At 41.5% G+C, this 16,598-nt stretch overlaps 1 protein-coding gene and 1 long non-coding RNA gene across 7 annotated transcripts in view; one reads left to right on the forward strand and one right to left on the reverse strand.

The window, feature by feature from the left end:
- The window catches only part of CACNA2D1 (calcium voltage-gated channel auxiliary subunit alpha2delta 1), a 558,706-nt gene that overhangs the window by 321,282 nt on the left and 220,826 nt on the right, over positions 1-16,598 (reverse strand). The gene's annotated exons all lie outside the window — the stretch shown is intronic.
- LOC109315773 overlaps positions 5,637-16,598 on the forward strand; it is a 24,807-nt gene continuing 13,845 nt past the window's right edge. Inside the window, exon 1 of the long non-coding RNA XR_002102608.1 lies at positions 5,637-5,733. This is a non-coding gene — a long non-coding RNA (uncharacterized LOC109315773). The remainder of the gene's footprint in view (positions 5,734-16,598) is intronic.

Genomic DNA, 16,598 nt, shown 5'->3' on the forward strand with positions numbered 1-16,598 from the left:
TCAATTTATTTTAAACCCTGTTGTTTTGCACACTGTCAGAAACAGAAGCAGTTGCATATGTTTAATTACATTTAAGGTCTATTCCTGAAAGGTATGTTGACTGCATGATACAATGAGTTATAGCAATAATCTGACCACAATACCATCCTTGCTGTGCTCCACCACTATTATAAGAGGATAGAAAATAAAACCCAAGATAGCTCTTATTACAGACTTGAATCTGCTCCATTTCAATCCATTGCTAAAACGTCAAATGTTTTTGAAAGTGAAAGATCAGAACTTTTTAACTGCCTATCTTGTTACAAAAAAGTGATTTACTTTAATAGTTGCAATTTACCCAGAGAGATACTCATTCCCCTATATTTTATACCTTCATTTTTTTTCCCTGTTTTATGAAAAAGTTTCACACAGACATCAACTTGATTTTTTTCTCCCATCCATCCTTTTATTTTATCTCATAATAAACCAAGCATTTTTCCCTCTGTGAGTTAAGAGAGCATCCTGACTTGGACCAGTATGTTTTTTCTTTCCTTCCTCTACTCATACATTTCTGATTAACCAGTTTGGGCTAGCTGAGATGCTCATTTTTCTTTGTTTGTTTTGTTTTGCTTTTTAAACTATTTAAGGGTTTTTTTTTACATAGTCCCCATTGCTATTTATGTTAGGCAAAAATATCTAGAAACAGTAAACAAAAAAAAAATCTTAAATGAAGTTCCCAAAAGCATAAAATAGGGAGAAATATAACCAAGATAAAAAGAAATGAAAATAATTAAATCTTTGTTGCTGATACATTTATTGTATTCCACTATGATTATCCCAGGTGCTACCTGCATAATGCATAAGCTAGTAATGACACCATGTGTATTACACTGCCCTTGATATAGGAAATTTGACCTATACTGTAGTATGATCCATTGAAGCCAACACAAGCTCACAAATTAAATTCGTGGATCAGCTAAATCTTTACAGGCCTATTTTTCATAATTAACCACTATAAGATGACAAGAACAAATTGTTTTGTTTCTGATTCTAAACCAAGCAGTTTAGTTATTTATTAGGTCCTCGATGCAAGGAATTTGAATCTGCCTAATACTATATTCCACTATACTATCTAAGAAGAATAAGGGTGTTTTCTTCTAGAAGGTAAGAGATACAAGATGGAGATACCTCCCACCCATTTTTATTTTCTAAACGAGTCACTATCCCCGTCTTGAGCATGGCGACTTCATGGTACCTTATGGTACGTATATGGAGAAAATTACTTCATGGGAAGCTGCATTTAGATGAGTTACTTGTCAAATGGTTGCACTAGTTTTACATGTTTGTATGTACTCCCAAGGATGAAACTACGATACATCACAACTATAAATTTCCAGTCCACAGCAAACAACTTAAGTGTCTGACAGAACTATGAAAGGGAAATTAAACTTAAATTTAGGAGCAATTTAGTAGTGTCATTTTTCTGACTGTAGAGATTATACTTATCCTGCCAAATATCCATTGACACTACTATCTGCTAAAGTCAGACTGTTTGCCTCTATTAATATTGCAGTCATTTGATCGCTGCTCTGCTTGCTAGAGATGAAATCATTCCTACGGGCAGTAGGAACTGTATACATTACAAACTGAGTTATGTTAATATCTTCTCAAGATACCAACTGTTCAACACACAAAATTCAATGCTTCTGATCTTTCATATCCGTGCAGAGATTTGAGCAAGACACTGATTCATTAAGCATGAATATAAACACAAGAAAATATCCACTTCCAAAATGTGATGCATATAATTTGAAGTTGCACCATAATCACTAATTGACAGGGACTCATGATTTTGACTCTTTCACAGAGCAATTTACTAAAAACAATCAACTGATTCCAGTGATTGCAAAGTTAATCTCCATTTCCCCTTAAATGGATATGACCTGAAGGGACCAAGCTACTTTCACGGTATCTTTAATTATTGATTAGATAATGACAACATGCTTGTATAACTTCACTGGTACAATGTTTTACATTTCCCCCTTTAGTAGGCAGTTCAAAGAGAGCAGTGGCCATAGACAATACCACAACTTTGTTGCTGGTTAACAACTGTGGCTCAGGTAAAAGAGCTAAAACCCCCAGCAGTGACCAAGGAAGACTGGTTTTTACATAAAATGGTCAAAACTGCTTTGTTGAAAATCTAATTTTCCACTGAAAAGCATTTTTCTTTTTAAAGAAAAGAAGCATCTGCCATGCATAAAAACCTTGACACTGTATCCAAAATTCTACTGAGTTTGACCACAGACAATAGGTCTTGGTCAAATAATGATTACTAAGTCACACTTCCTCAGAGATGGAGTCCAAGTACCTCATTGTCTCTGCTTCCATGTCTGAATAAGAGCTCCAGTCAGTCTGCATGCTTCAGCTACCAAAAAGATCATGGCACATCATGGGTGCTCAGGAAGTAGTAACAGAAGACAGGAGGCACAAGGAAGAAGCCCAAGAATTTGAAGAGGCAGCACTGTAGTGGCACCCCCAGAGCAATATTTTAGGCTCAAAACAACCCTTTCAGAAGTTCTCTAAATATGGAAAAACAATATTATTTATATAATATAGGCAAGTTACAGTGATAAGCAGAACGGCCTAAAAATAGCAGCTCTCAGAGAATGCCCCATAAAGCAATTGGGAATAAGCCACATAAAGCTAAACCAGTACACTCCTTGCTTGTTTACATGATTACTTCCAGAGGAATTAATCATATAGGAAAGGTGTCCATGGCAAATGTGGCAAACCAAGAGAACAGGGAGAAAGGGAAGGCAGAAATGTTCCATGCCATAAAAACGTGCTAGAAAGACCCAAAGATATCACTGCAGCAAGTTTCATTCAAGTATCAGTAACCTCATTATCTACATTCAAGTAACTTGAACACAAAAAATATAATAGCCATCAGACACTATGTGTGTTTTAAAGTCTGAACTTAAAATTCAGATTCTTCAGTTCAGGTAGTCTACATTGTTGCCTTCACACAATCTTTTTTTCTGCATCTCCCATCTTATTTTTTACATAAAATGTTGCCAAAGCAATGTAGAAGAGGTAATGCATAATGCCACTGTACATCATACTAAACCTGTCAGTAATGATATACGCCACAAATTCTGTGGCTCCATTCTGTGCAAATAGAGAAGAGGTGGAAAAAGAACAATACACATTTCTGACTTCTTTCCCGTCTATGTTACGGACTGCATCAATCTTGTTTTGATGAGGACACCATGCATGTGGTTTAGAGCTCAGCTCTAACCCTTCAATGAATCATAAGGGCAGAGTCTCATGCCTGTGGAGGGCCCCATCTGCTTACCTATCAGAAGTAGTAAGCACAAAACAATCTTTTTAAGGTTGTTATTCAGGATCTACACCATTAGCTTTTTCCCCTTCAAACACAGTGATATGAAGTCATTTTGTTTTCTTGATAGCACAGCTTAATCAATCAACTGCTTCAAGGCCAAGTCCAGGCATAGATTTTGAGATTATACTATGCCACAAACCAGTCTTAAGTACTTTGCAAATAAAACAATGCTGATACCAAGGTTTTAGGAACTACACGTTTGAGTGCCAAGTAGATGCAACAGAGTATAATGCTATTTTGGGCATACTACAGCAGTTGAAAGATTTCATAGACATTAGGGTTGGAAGGGGCCTTGGAAGATCATCGAAGCTGAAACTGGCTACCAAATGTCCAGAAAATAGAAGTAGGATTTACTAGCATTAAGTGCTGGTAAAAAAAATCTGTTTTTATTTCAGGCAGCATTTTCCTGGCTTCCTTTGGGTAATGCTGTGTGGATAAAAAACTGTTCTTTCTATTTCTGTTAGGATCATTATGATTTAACACTAGGCTAACAGGTCCTAAGAGAAATAAGCTATCTAGACTTAGTTCAATCCTTCACACTGCCTGACATATAGTAGTCAGGCACAGTTAGGCTCTTCACAAAAGCAAGCTAGATTACTTCTTCTGCATCTCAAATGAACTCTAAACAGAAGAACTGCTAGGTAAAAAGCACACCTGGTTTAGAAATGAGAAAAACAGAGCCAACTATTGAAATCAGTTTTCTAGAAACATAGTATGGTCTTATATATGCAAAAGGCCAGACAAAACAAATATGAGAACGTCAGCTAATAATATCTGCTCTTGGATCTTTATGGCTTGAAAGAACGATCAGCTCCCTTTTTTCTATAGCCAACTCACAAAAGCACAGAAATGCAGTATGTTAAAAGTGGCAAATACACAGGAGTCAACGTATGGAAAACAAGAGGAAGAGAACAGGTTAATCTTGTCATATAACAAACAGGAGCCCTTTTTAAAAAACAACTGCCCTGATATTAAGGTGACCATTCAGCAAATGTCAGAGAAGTCCAATAAAAATCCCAAACAAGAGATATTGCCCAGGGGATTGTGTTGTACGGCGTCACCACTGGATTTGCCTGAAGGATGTCAACAGGCAACGGGGATCAATCTCTGATGTTAAATATCACACAATTATTGCAAAGATCCAGCTGGTCAAATCTGTCTCCCAGCTCCTGCTTAGCCCATTCTGCCTACCAGTATGTCACATTTAGCAGAAAGAAGATGCATTAAAGGGAGCAAGGGAGGGCATGTCTATGAAGCTTAGTGGTTAGGGCACTCATCTTACAGGAGGGAGTCTTCACTTCTACATAATCCAAAAAAATCATGTAAAACATACCAGGGGATAAGGGGAACAGGTGGGCAGAGAGATGCTGGGCTGCTGCTTCCTCTGCCACCCAAATCACCCCCTCCACCATCACTGTCTCCTGGATCAACCCCTGCCTTCTGATCAGCCCCTCCACCCCCTGCCACCTGGATCACTCCCTCTACCTCTCCATTGCCCCACTGATACACACCTCTGTCCCCCATCCACCCCTCCACCTGTGGATTGCATCCCATCTTCCCAATCAACCCAAGAGCAGGAGCAGCAGAGGGAAGGGTCCTCCTTCTGTGCCTGTTTCCAGGCTCCCAGAAGCGAATAGGACATCAGTATTCCCAGATGCAGCTGCTGCTGGATCCCACAGCTGCCTGGCAGTGGCTCACTGTCCCCCTTCCACCCCTGGATCTCTTCCCCTGTGGGTTGCTAAAGTTAGTGAAGGCTGAATCCAGGCATGGGGCAGCACAGGTTGCAGCAAGCCTGGGAGCAAACAGGGACTGCCACCCCCTGTAATCCCATGTGTTCTCTATAGGCATCATCTGCACCAGACTGGCTCTACCAGCTGGATCCAGGATGGGGGACTGGCTTATGGGCCCAATCCAGTCTGCAGACCAGACGCACACCACTCATCTGGCCTGCAAGACTGAATGATTTTGACACCTCCGTCCTGAACAATTTGCTCTTACTGAGGAAATTAGCTCCAGAAAAAAAGCTCTCCCTTGAAACAAGATCAAATGCTGGGGACTGATCAGAAAGTCATCCAACAGAGGGTAAAGGAAATTATAAAAAGAGGGTAAGAGATCAGTGTTTTGTGTCCCAGCCACCCACAGAGGGTTTAGGATTGAGAGTGTGGTCGGGAGTAGAAAGTTAAGAAAGATTTACTGACTTAAGAAAAACACAACTACGCATAGTAACAAGACAAATGATGACAGACAAAAGCAATTTGCATTGGCAACTTATTGGCAGTCCCTCTGATGCCTAATACACAGCAAGCTTCTCTTTCCACAACGTTCAGCGAGGTCAGGCGTCCCCGAACAACGTTGTCTGAGGTGTACTGGGAAGGACCCTGGAATGCAGTTCTTAGGCTCCTCAAGGTCCACGGGCCCACTGATCCAGGCAACAGCTAACTAATCGTTTTCACAGAGCTGCATCTTCCTTCTAAATGGTTTCCAAATATTTCAGCTAATTTATAGCTTCTGAAGTACACCGATAACATACAACCACTTGGATTCCTTTTTCTTCAACTGTCCTTAGACTGACCAATAGCAGTACAAGCCTTGCATTCCTTTGATAAGGTAATTTTAACTGCACCACAGGGCCTTACTACTTCTAGGCTTTGCTAAATTTACTAGGCCTTACTTTGTACAAGGCCTCACTACATCTTAAACTATCATTAGGTTTTTATCAACAACGTATAGCTTAGTATCTAAAGAAATACAGAAAAACACTTGGTCTAATCTTCATAGAGCCTTCAGCAAGCACTTTTATCACACAGCCATACTTTTCAGCTGCCACATTTTGCTCTCTAAAGTGGTCTATTGAGGGGTGCCTTGAGCCTAGGTCGATTGAGGGGTACCTTGACCACTAGTGTAATACTGCAAGGCCATGTTGTGCAGGTTAGTGCTGCATGTACTAGCGCTTGAAGGTCTGGAAGCAGCAGAACTCTTAGCCCAGTGCTTTGTCCAGACAAACTAGCTCAGCTTATTTTCTCAGGTGCAGAGCCTGATCTAATATTACTCTAATGTCTGAAAGCACATCCAAATAGATCCTAGTTTTAAAAGCATCAGTTATGTTATTTATTTTAATATGCAGATTCCTGCTGTGAAACATCACCCATCAAGGCAATTAAAATGTCTTCTACTGTCATCTGTTCCATCTCAGATACCCCATATGCTAAGTACAAGAGATAAGCATAGGCCTCAGATACAACACTGTGGTAAGTATCAGCAAAACAGACTGACTTCCTTTTTATGGAGAACTCAATAACATATGAAGTACTACATTCATTAAGAAAATCATAAGTCAACATAAGCTTATTGTTACTTTACAGAATTAAAACTTCTGCTTAGCTCAGCTAAAATATCAGGATGTGCAATGATTAATTCATGTTAGCAGCACCAGAAAGAAGGATAAAATACCCTAAAGAGATTATTGCTCTGTTCTAACATTCTCTCTGGAAATGTTGATGGAAAGGGAAAATGTAATAGAAAAAAATTGGAAAAATAGATATCAGCAAAACTGCTCAATCTTTAGATAATTTCCCCTCCCCCCCCATATGTTAAGAAAGTCTTTTTACAACCTCCACTGTCAGGATGATCTTAGCTTCCTATTGGGCATGTCTACACAAGACGTTTACTGTGATTTGCCTAATTAGTTCTGCAGTAAACTGTCCTTGTCTATACATGCAGCCCTATTCAGCTGCAGTAAACTAATTAACTCTGCTATAGGTTAGTATTTATAAATTCAAGCACTATCCCACAGTGGAGTTCTTTACCATGCAGCAAAGCATGCGTAGGTACTGATCGGGCTGTTTGGGGCACAAGTGTGCTTCAGTGCAGGGGCTGTCTGCCAACTAGCCCCACACTGGAGCACCCTCATACCCCAGCCAGCCTCTCTGCAGTATGTTGAGCCAGGGTGAAGCAGCCCCAGGCTGGGAGGCTGACCCCCCTCAGCTCCCAGCCAGCTGGGGCTGCTCCGAACCAAATGATGTGCTGTGATCCCAGGCACATGTGTAAAAATGGCACCCAGGAACAATAAACTCCAGCACTGCAGCAAACTCCAGATACGTGCCAGAGTTTATTGCTTCATATTAATTTCACGTGTAGACATGCCCACTGTGCATCTGAAAAAGACACACTAATTATTGCTCTCAAATCCACAACAAATAGCTATCAAAAGTGAACAAACATCTCCACAATACAGGAGAAAACACTTTAAAAAGTAGTTTCAGTCAAATTTTCTTACACAATTGTTATTTGTTTGTGTGATATGTTGAAATTTAAAATCACCCATGTGTTTTTAACAATCTGTGCATCTTCACACAAATACATCTTATAGACCCATGCCCAGTGATCAAAACTGATTTATGTTGAACATAAAGACAATTGCTACTACTGTGATAGAAGCCTGTTAGCTTCCCCATTGGTAAAGCTAACATTTTTCTGATTTTCTTTTAATTGCAGCTGGAAAATTACAACCAGAAGTGACTACATTTAAGCTAAGTACCCTATATTATAAAATTCAAAACACCAACACTAACAATCATTTAAGGCTGAAGACTCAACAACCACAAAGCATACTGCTATTAATCTCTGCTATCATTGGTTATGCATCAGCATCATTCATCGTATCAATGAACAGAGATTAAACTTTGTATATACACGTGGCATCATAAATCAAAATAACACAAGGGCTATGGTATATGTATGTATCCAAATATTAAGAGATATACTATGGTACATTTTCAGTTCCAAGTTCCAGCCATGAGAAAAGAGGACAGCTGTCAAAATATGAAAGATTTATATCAGTAGCGTTTAAAACATTCTTCTGTGACTACCTGCAATGTAACACTTTGTTCTATGTTCACAAATCACCTTGATATCAAAATATTCTGTAAGTGGAAAACCTTACATTTCTGGCTTCACATTACCAAGCTGACAACCACTGAGGATGTTGCACACCTTTTCTCTCCGAGCTTAGTGACCCTCATCCAAATGGCAAATTTGTCTTTGTTTCAAAGATGGAATTCCCTGGAGAGTCCAGAGGAGAGCCACACACATGATCAGAGGTCAAGAAAACAGGCATTATGAAAAGAGGCTGAGGGACATGGGACACTTCAGCCTGGAGAAGCAAAGACTCAAGGGTGACTTGGTGGCAGTTTATAAGTATATAAGGGGTGTACATCAGGAACTGTGGGAATGTCTGTTCACCAGGGCACCCCAAGAGAAGACAAGGTCTAATGGTCACAAACTACTGGAAGACCATTTTATATTGGACATAAGGAAAAACTTCTTTACCATCTGAGACTCCAGAGTCTGTCATAGACTCCCCAAGAAGTGGTGCACGCACCTACTCTGCATACCTTTAAGAAATGCTTGGATGTTTATTTTGCTGGGGTGATCTGATCCCAGCTGACTTCCTGCTCCTTGGGCAGGGGGCTGGACCCGATAATCTCACAAGGTCCCTTCCAGCCCACATCTAATGAAATCTACTGAATGCCTTAAGAGTGACATTTTTTCTCCCCTGTAAGCAGCCATCCTATTAACATTAAAATCTTTGACTGTATGTTTACCAGGACTTTGAATATGAAATCTTTTCCCTTCCGAGTTAGCCTGAAACACCAAAAGGTACCAAGCAATAAAAGGAACGAAGCAATAGGTCATTAAATGGAGATGGTCCTCTACTCAAATATCAACACCATAAACCAAAAGTGTCAAAGATCTGACCCACAGGTTGGGTCCAGCACACGAAGCCCTATCATCCTGCATGTGGTACTGCCTGCGGGACTTAAACCAGCACCACACGCAGTATGCAGCGTACAGACCCTCTGACACCGGCTGCAAACAATTCAGAGGCTAAAGCTAGTGCATGCCTTGCACTTAGCACGTGGGTCCAGTCTGGGGTGTGTACCGCATCCAACAGTCACGCCGGATTAGCCCCGAGTGCTGGATCTGGGACTGATTCAGATTAGGCCCACAGACCAGGCACACATGCCAGATCCCACATGCAGAGCTGGCCTGGAGCAGGCGCCACATCCATCCTGTGCTCCACACTGGCCCCATGAGGTTGGGGCTAGCATATAAACATGCAGCATACAGGGATGATTTGGCACAGGCTGCATTATAGGGCTGAAGTCAGCATGTGTTGCATGTGTGCCCAGGGCTGGAGCCCACACGTGCTCTGCAAGCAACACTTGGGGTGGGTCCAACCTGTGCACTACGTGTATCACCCACACCAGACTGTCCCTACCAGCTGGATCCAGCATGGGGGGCTGGTTTATGGGCTCAACCAGTCTACAGACCAGACCCACACCACTCATCTGGCCAGCAAGACTGGATTATTTTGATACCTCTGTCCTGAAGAATTCACTCCTACTGCGGAAAGTTGGCTCCAGAAAAGAGCTCTCCCTTGAAACAAAGTCAAGTGCTGCAGGCTGATCAGAAAGTCATCCAACAGAGGGTTAAGGGAATTATAAAAAGAGGGCATGAGAACAGTGTTTTGTCCTCTTAAGTGGTTCTCAGCAACTCAAGCCATGGAGAAACAGCTGCCTACACCAGGCAGGCAAATACCCCCATTGTGAAGACAGGTAAATGTACATCACTTCTGCTGTGCTCAACAGAGCACTCTTGAGAAGCACATTCTGGCCACCTGCTCCTGTTCCAACTTGCCTAACCCGGAAAGCAAGCAGTAAAGCCATTCCAGTAAAGCCCTGCCACTGCTATCAAGCCCAGCAGAACAGATATTTTGACAGTGCTGGCACTGGAGACCTTCAGGACAGCTCCACAGCTGTATTTCTATACTTGGTAGATGCAAAGTACTAGTGGGTAGACACAGCATGCAACTTGCTGGTACTTTTAAGAGCATCATGGAAGTGCGCAAAGTGACCCCACAGGTTTGCAAGACAAGGGTGATCTTGAGAGAAGAACACTGTAATTGGAAAGTTTGTTGCCTTTTTAAAAGCCTGTAAACCCTTGTGCTTGATCTATTTTACCTAAAAACTAGTGGTGGTTAAAAAATTCTATACAAGGCACATTTGCTCACATCTAGCACATGTCTGCTGTTAGCCTGAAGGAATATCTTTGTTGAGATTGTGGAAAAGGAGAGAGAGATATATATATATCTAGTTTAAAGAGTCAGAACTGGACCCAAGAAGAGGCAGTTGGATTGCTGCATCTCTTTCTCAGAAAAGGGTGTCCAAGAGTGTACCTAGATCAGTGGTTCTCAAACTCATTAGACTAAAGGCACCCCTAGTTAGACTCACTGCAGCACTTGGAAAATACCAGCTCTCAATTTTTATTTTGGTTTACCTACCTGATTATTTTAAAACTCAAATCATCTCAAGTATCTTGATTCCCTTTCAACAGGATAGTGAAAATATATTAGATACCCACAAAGTATTTTTCAGCCTTCTCCCTCCCTTTTTCTGAGTGAGCTAAGGGACACTAAAATAATACTTCTACCCACTGATACCTCATCTGGTCACACACTGCTCTTTTAATAACTCTGCTGTTTCAGTGGCATTTCCTTTTTCTCTTTTTTTTTTAAATAGACATGATCCAAAGTTCACTGAATCAAAGGAAGAGTTGAAACCGGCTTTAAAGTTGCCTCATACATACACAGAAAACACATTCTGACTTGAAGGCATGAATCATATGATTGCAATGTCCAAATCTTGCAAGTCCGTACTTTACAGATTTGCCACTGCTCAGGGAGGAGGTAGCCCAGATATCTAACACATGCCGTCCTTGCCTCTAATTGGTGTGAGGTTCAAGTCAGGGTATCCTTGCTACTTCCTATTTCTTCCCAGCCAGACATTAGTATTCTTAAGCTCAACACCACAAAGACCCTTCCTTTTGCAAGGTCTTTGCTTCAGATTTTCAGGCAAAAAACTCTCTATAGATGCAAAATGCAAATGTGACATTAGAGATGGAAAGAAAGTTTTCTGGGAGAATTAACGGGCATAATAAAAAGATTTCTAAATAAAGTGAGTTACAGTTTTATCTGTGGTGTAATTACCATAGCTGTATAAACTAAGTACAAGACAAAAAGAGTGATTTAATCAGACAATCTTCTCCAAACTTTCGTTTCCAGACAAAGCACTGCATATAATAGCTCACCAAATTGCTCATCTTTTAATCATGGTTTCTTCCTTGGATCACAATAAACGCGACTTTTTTTTAAGCAACACAAAGTACAATTGACTTTAGCATGAATTTCCAGGTAGGAACATTAAATGAATGCATTAACAACTAATTAACCTCTATATCACACTACACTATTTGCCTATGGTACTAATACATGTTTGTTTTAATTTAGTCTATTAATTCTCTCTTTGCTTCTTTACTTAATTGGAAAACATCAATACATGAAATGGAGATAAAAGCAAGCTGGATGCAGATTTCATCAGAACTGTACATCATGGTGTGTAATATAATAGACCACATCTCTACTTCCACAGTTTGGATGTAAAGTCTAAACAAAAATTGCAGGCCAAAAGTCCAGGACACTACCCAGACCACTGTCTTAGGAGTGTGTCACTAGGTAATGAAATGCCATGCTTTCACAACTGTTGTCATCTCTTAGCTACTTATCCCCAACTCACAAGGAGAGAGCTTTTAATAGACAATTCTCTAAAACGGTTTACCTTTGCTAAAACTAATTCATGTGCCTGCCACTGTTTTGTTATCAGGCAGCAGGCCGTGGAGCAAAATGATGAATCCCTGCAGCACAGTCTAGTAGTAGTGTTGATAAAGTGATGTATACCTTAGCGTTTTCCAGGGCAACCCTGAATTTCAGGACTGCATCCTTGGTGTCCTCAAATGCCCTTTAAATGGCACCTTTGTTCCAAATTTGGAAAACTGAAAAAGCATTACCTTGTTGCATCAACCAGTGGAGTGTAATGCCATCCACCATAAGGACTAGATTAGATTGATTTTGATTTGGGAGGTAGCCCTGGACTACTTCTTGAAACAGTCCAGCCACATTAGCACAGCACTGCTACCTGCCTAACTGATGTCTGCATCTCAGCAAAGCTGATGGGCCCACCAAGCTGGATGAACTAAGACCAGAACTAGCATAGCCTACCTCTATTTCCACTTATGTTTATGACTTTGTGTTGCTTCTATTTGAACTGCTGCCACTAACCTGCCGTAACACTTTGGCCAAGTTCCTGCACCTGTGCCTCTCTTCCTGGCAGGACAATTCACATGATTGTGACCTTCTGGGAAGCTTACAATCGGGATGTTAAAATCACATATTTAGGACGGACTAAGGGGGAAAATGGGAAAGGGAGTCATGTAAAAAACAGCAATGCCTATTTCTGGTTTGCTAATGCCCTGGGAAAGAAAGTTCACAAATGCATGTGAATCAACAGTTCAAAAGTTAAAGAACATGATGGGACAGCACCAAATACAACAGCCCCATCAGCATATTTCAAACATGGAAGAAAAAGCTACATTATTCCGAAGTACTTAGGCAGAGTGACATATGCTAGAGGGGCTAAACTCAAAGGTTTTAGGCAGCCTTAAATTATATGCTACAATACTTAACTTCTGGCACCTGATGTCCAGGGTGGAATATAAAGTAGAGTGACCATACGTCCCGGTTTGCCCTGACTATCCCAGATTTCAAAGGAGTCACACATCCAGTTGGTGATAATTAAAATGAGTCCCAGAAGTGCAGCGGCATGGTATGCAGTCTGGCAGGGAGGGAGAGCGGCATGCTGTTCCAGCAGCTGTTTTTGTGAGAAAGTATGGTAATTCCTACAAAACTTGGAAGTGCAGGAAGGATCAGCTGTATCTACAAATCATAATAAAATGTCTTGCCTTACAAGAACCATAAGAGAGAGACAACATGGCCCAGCAGACAGCAACTGAAGCAGGGTTAAAGGTCCTTTATTTTGTGACCCATCTCTGCCATTGCCCTGCTATATGATTTAGAGTAGCCTTTTCACTTTTCTGCCCATACATACAATATGAACAATTAGACAGCTGGTTGTTGCTCCCCACCCCCAGGAAACACACATAAGGGTACCGATTTCAATATATTTCTAACTACAAGAAACAAATTACTGCAATTCTCTCACTGTACTAAAATTCAAGTATTTAATTTAGTTTTGACTTTGACATCTGACTAAAATATTTATCATCACACAACAATTTATAGTATTATATTTAGTGTTTTGAGACATCTAAGTTAAATTAATTAGAACGATAATTGAAAACAGTGAAACGCCTTGCTTTTTTTTGTTAATGTTTCAGTAAGGGTCAACATCACAGAAACAACCCTCCACTTCATTTATTTGGTTCGGTTTTATTTTGTTTTCCTGAATTTTCATTCCACAGGAATTTTCAATGGGCCATTCTTATTCATCAGGGTTTGTTTGCTGTTGTAGTCTCTTTTCCTCATCCCCCCATCCCACCCCTACTACATGCCAGAATTGCCTGAAGAGGAGAAATTCTGAGCCTTCACCAGCTACTCACTTTCTTTGAGAGCTACTTTGGGATAAACAGTGAAAAATAAATTAAAAATGGGTTCTGACAGATTAAACACATTATGCAAAACGTGAGCATTTTTACATTTTAAACATTCTCACTCAACCCTTTGAAAACTGCTTTAACGGTTTAAACAAAACACTTTGGAGACAGCATCATAATGAAGGAAGAGCAAATTTCTCCAGTTATTTATCCCTTCAGACAGCACAATACTGTAGAGTAGAAATAAAGCTTCTAGCATGGAATCAGTTACACAGTGATAGCACAAGACTTGGAAAGGTTAAAAAAAAAAAATCCATGCACATCTCAGTATTATCACTATAATAGAATGGGTGTTATTTCTCTCAAATTTGTCTACATATTTCCATCCTGGGGAGGGGGAGGCACTTTGGGGTGCCCTGCGGAGACAGGCAGAGTGGCCCCGGTGACTCTGTGCTGCCGCCAGCTTCATGTCTACCTGCTTGGCACCCCCCCCCGTGCTGCTGAATCTGCTGCCATGTTCCTCACACCTGGGGGCAGGGCCTTGCACAGGCTGATTTGCCTGGGCCCCACACCCTGTTCGGATTATCTCTGTGTGCATGTGTGTAAAAAACCCCCCAAAAACAAAAAATTAACACATAACATATAGGCATGAATGATACGTGCCCTCAGAGGCTGCGGGGGCATGATGACTGCCCGAGGTGGTGGCGGTGGTGTCAGCGGTAGGGGCATGGTAGCTTCAAGTGGGGACTGCTGGCAGCCACATTGGTAATGAAGGGGGGGCAGCGGCCTCCCACAGAAGCTGGTGGCTGCTTCAGTAGCAGCCAAACTCAGGAGGGGGATGTGCCCCCCCTACATGTCACCTGTGCATATAGGTAGACAAAAACTGAGAACATTTTACATTTCTGCAGATGAATGAAACTTACAGTCAGGTTACCTGTAGCTCTCAGTTACAGGTTTGCAATCTAATAAAACAGTAACCATCTTTCAGCTAGGGACAGACATTACACATAAACCAGTTTAAGTGATCAGAAACTGTTTTAAACCTATAACAGAACAGACATTCAGCGCACATAAACCAGTTTCAAAATGGCCGAAACCAGTTTGAGATAAACCTGGTTGAACATAGTATCCAATGTAACTGATTGAGCTCAAACTGGTTTATGCAACTTCTGTCTGAAATCCCATCCTGGTTCAAGTTTACCCAGAGTCCCCCAACATCCTCGCATGCTCTCGGGGATGGGCTGTGCTCTCTGCTCTAGCAGAGCAGGGTTGGCCCCATCCCTCTGTCCCCAAGCAGGGACAGGCAGGGACAGGGTTTGGCCAGACACTGGCCTCTGAAGGGAGCAGGGAAGAAGATTATTCCCTCTCCTCCCACCAGCACCAACTTGGATTTCCCTGCTGACTGCTCCAGTGGCAGGGGCATGGCCAGGCCCTAGCCTGGTCTAAACTGGCCAGAGGGGTTTAATTCCCCCCTCCCTGCCCCTCCAGCATGGACCCAAGCTGGGGTCGGCTGGGAGCTCCCCCTCGCTGCTGCAGTGGCAAGGCATGGCCAGACACCAATTGGCATGGCCCCTGAGGAAGAGGAGGAAGTGAGGGGGATTATTCCCCTTTCTACCTCCACTGCCCTCAAGGGACCGCAGCCAGGGTCTACGTTCCCCATCTGCCACTGCTGGTCACTCTGTGCGCAGGGCAAGTCGCGGAAAAAGCCCTCTCTGCCAGATGGAGTGGGGAATAATCCCACTCATTGCCCCCTTGCCTAAGGGGCATCGCTAGCCATTGTCTGGCCACATCCCCGCCTGGCTTGCTGGAGCGGCAATGGGGCAGGGCCCTGACGGGACAGCAGTCCTTGCCATGGTGTCCAGGGAGTGTAAGCATGGCCCCCTAGGCAGGGGGCAGAGAGTGAGGATAATCTCTTTATTGCCTGCTAAAGCATTCTGGAAAAATAATGCAATTCAAGCCATTTTAGATCACACCTTCCTTTAGACTGCTTTGGTTCACCCCCATACCAAATGTGTCTGCCATAATGTCTTTTAATTATTTTAATGGTGCTCTCATAGAACAAATCCTATCCACTTCATAAAATTTGAGTTAAATGATTTCCCTAAATCTTTGTTATGTCTCAGAAAGACAACTAGTATGGGCAGCCCAGTCTTAAAAAAGTATCAAATCCTCATGCAGTTAATAAAGAACAAAAGCAATCACAATTCAATTAGTTAGCTTTGACATCTACTTTGTGTCTGCTCAGACTACTGTCACTGGAATATAGCAGTGTTTCATGGACTGTGCAATATTACAGCACTGCAGAGTAACTGAGTGCTTTAAATACAACACGATTATGTATTACTGAAGAAAAAAAGGAAAGTTGAAAGTGATTACCGTTTTTCTGGTTAGTTCACTGAATTAGTGATAGTGAACAAGGAAGAGCTATATTGTAAACTGCTCTAAATCATCATTGTTGCATTAGCATCCTCCATACAGAGTAAAAAAGCAGTGCTATGTTATAAAGGCTAGTATTAATAATTTACCCTTACACGTCTGTATTTAGATTCTAAAATCTCCTTGTAATAAATAAGTTTTATATTTGTAATTCTGGCATTTTCATTTCTTTGGATATCACAAAGTTTAAATTTTAACTCGTTCTGATACTACTTGTATGTTTACACTTCATGCTGCAGTGCAGTCTGTCTAAAGATTGGAAAGTTAGCTTCCA

The sequence above is a fragment of the Crocodylus porosus genome, unplaced genomic scaffold, assembly GCF_001723895.1.
Source record: "Crocodylus porosus isolate Cpor-Errol unplaced genomic scaffold, CroPor_comp1, whole genome shotgun sequence".
Classification (NCBI taxonomy): Eukaryota; Metazoa; Chordata; order Crocodylia; family Crocodylidae; genus Crocodylus; species Crocodylus porosus.